The 3,003-nt window shown below is 34.5% G+C and overlaps 1 pseudogene; it reads left to right on the forward strand.

Moving 5' to 3' along the window:
- The first annotated feature begins 1,125 nt into the window (after positions 1-1,125).
- Positions 1,126-2,171, forward strand: LOC102264516 (ERO1-like protein alpha; annotated as a pseudogene).
- Positions 2,172-3,003: the final 832 nt, after the last annotated feature.

The following is a 3,003-nucleotide window of genomic DNA, read 5'->3' on the forward strand; positions in this document are numbered from 1 at the left end:
AACCTAGCAATCACGTTTTTAAGAAATCCATCCTGAAAGTGGCACAGTGGTAAGAATCTGCCTGCCAACGCAGGAGACGTGAGAGACAGGAGTTTGATCCCTGGGTTAGGAAGATCCCCTGGAGTACGAAATGGCAACCCACTCCAGTATTCTTGCCTGGAAAATTCCATGGACAGAGGAGCCTGGCAGGCTACAGTCCATGGGGTCACAAAGAGCTGGACACAACTGAGTATACTCGCACACATAGTGCTCATACTAAAAGTACCTCTGCACAAACTTGAAATAATACATGCACAAGGTTAGTCATTGTGGCATTATTTTTAATGGTAAAAATCCTAGAAATGTCACAAATACTATCAATAGTGGGGATCTGAATAAGCTATGGTACACAATGGAATACTATGAAGCTGTAAACATTATACACATATATTTATGTATGCATTATATATAATGTATATATATGATACATTATATAATAACTATACATATATAGTACACATATATGTATAATGTACATTATATATGTTATATATACAACAAATATTTTTATATGTTGCTATAGAATAATCATCTCATGTTTTATGTGAGATGAAGGGCAGAACAATGTGTATAGTAACTATCCTTTGAATAAAATGAAACTTTGGAAAGATTAACCAGAAACTAATGAAAATATTTATTCATAGAAGGTGATGGGGGAACTAGGATAAGGGGATAGGGGTGGAAGGGGGACTCCTCTGAGTGTATTTTTAATGTAGTTTTGACTTTAGAATCATGTAATTATTTAACATATTCAAAAAGTAAATTAAACAAAACAGAAAAAAAGGGCAAGCCCTAAAACTGAAAACAAACAAAAGAGACCTAAATGTGTATAATATTGGTAACATAACCAAAAACAAAGATTTCAATTGACCTTCGAACATAGGAATTTGTCCTTCTTCAGTGGGTCATATTCTAAGAACTAAACTCTTAAACTTCATTTTGCAGTTTTTTTGTTAGTACTAATATTGGCATTGTGAGACACTTTTGTGTATGCTATAGGATAAAGCAAATAAGTTCAATATAAGAAGTAATACAAATGTTAAATTAAACATTAAAATTTAGTGTTTTAATTAAGGTTAAATTAAATCCACAAGATACAGGTATTCTGAAGAAGCCAATAAGCTCACTCAAGATATGAACACGCTGAGTAACACGGAGTTTGGGGTGAATCTCTACGTGAGGAAACACAGAAAACTGTTCTTCAGTGGGTCAAGTATGATGATTCCTCAGACAGCCTCTGTGAAGCTGATGACATATCAGCTGACTATGATAGGTTGGCACTGAATATGTAGATTGTTCTTAGTCCTAAACATTACACAGTGAGAAGGGACCAGGTGCTTGAAAGGTAGGGAATATCATTGTTTATGAAGAAAATAAAGTCACAGACAATGAAAGATACTTAAATATTTTGGCTTCTAGGCAAGGGAAACGTGAAGAGAACATTTTTCACAGATGGCTAGAAGGTCTTTGTGTAAAATAGTGGTGTACTTCAGACATATCTGGACTACATGCAAGCAATAATGTGTGTTTGAGTGTGAGAGAGCTTTTACAAGATAGCTGTTTGGAAAATGGGGACACACTGCAGAATTTCACCAGTGGGTGTGATGGAATTTTGACTGAAAGACAAGAAAGCCTAAGAACATGTATTTTCCTTACTTAAAAGAATTAAGGCCATTATCTAAAATGCTACTATCCACTGGGCACCCAGATTTCCAACTGTTCACTGAAAATGAAGTTTAAGTTTCTGACAACAAGATTCAAAAATTAGTCTTGGAAATATTTAATAAAGTAAAAACATTTTTTTTAAATTTTATGGAATTCATTTTTTTTTAAGAGGCAAGCTAATTATAGGCACATTTTAGGACACAGTTTAGAGATGTTTCCAAAATTATGGATTGTGTTGGCTGGTTTAAATGTTGACTGTGGAGAATATTCAGACTCAGGGTTTGGGCACTGCCTTAAAGGTCTTGTTTTGAGAGACATTGATAGCAAATACACCAGAAAGTGGGCCCATGTATGAAATTCATCCAAATTAACAGGAAATAGTATCATTGTCTAATGCATTTGGAAGAATTTCTACAAATATGAAAGAATTGGAAAACTTCAGAAAGTTGTTGCAAAATATCCATTAAAGAAATGAGTTGAAATGTACCTGTTTCTGGACAATGGAGGCCAAAGAGTGAAACAGTAACAAAAGTTTGAGGTTGACCTTTTATTTAAAGTTATTTTTATTAGAGGAGAATCCTATTGTTTAAGTAAACAGTTTTATTTTGTAATTGTGCTGAGTTTAAATATGTATAATATTATTGTGAGTCAAAGTAATATTTTGATAATTTAGCACACATTTTAAAGTTTAATATTGAGTAAAATGAAGATTATAAAATTCTAAAAATGAATAAAATTTTAAAATTTCACGAGGGAAATACAACAATTATGGGCTATAGAAGAAAAGATTAGAGAACTTAAAGACATAGAAATAGAAACTATTCAAAATGAAGCAGAGGGAAAAAAATATTGAAAAAGAAAGGATCAGAGCAAAAGTGATCTGTGAGATATAGCAAGTAGTTTAACATACATGTAACTGAAGTTTCAGAAGAGCTGTGCCTGCATGTTGTCACTTCAGTCATGTTTGACTCTTTGCAACACTGTGGACCGTGGCCTGCCAGGCTCCTCTGTCCCTGGGATTCTCCAGGCAAGAATACATGGAGTTGCCATGCTCTCCTCCAGGGGATCTTCCCAACCCAGGGACTGAACTCACTCACCTCACTCACTCTTGTGTCTCCTGCATTGGCAGCTGGGTTCTTTATCACTAGCACCACCTGGGAAGCCCCAGAAGAGCTAGGAACTATACAAGTATATAAAGAAATGATGACTAAAAAATTCAAAATTTGAAAGGTCAGTGAAAGCCAGGCATAAAAAGCTTTAAAGAAAACAAGGCCAAGGTACATCATAATCAAACTGCTA

Source organism: Bos mutus, chromosome 5 (genome assembly GCF_027580195.1).
Source record: "Bos mutus isolate GX-2022 chromosome 5, NWIPB_WYAK_1.1, whole genome shotgun sequence".
In the NCBI taxonomy this organism is placed as follows: domain Eukaryota; kingdom Metazoa; phylum Chordata; class Mammalia; order Artiodactyla; family Bovidae; genus Bos; species Bos mutus.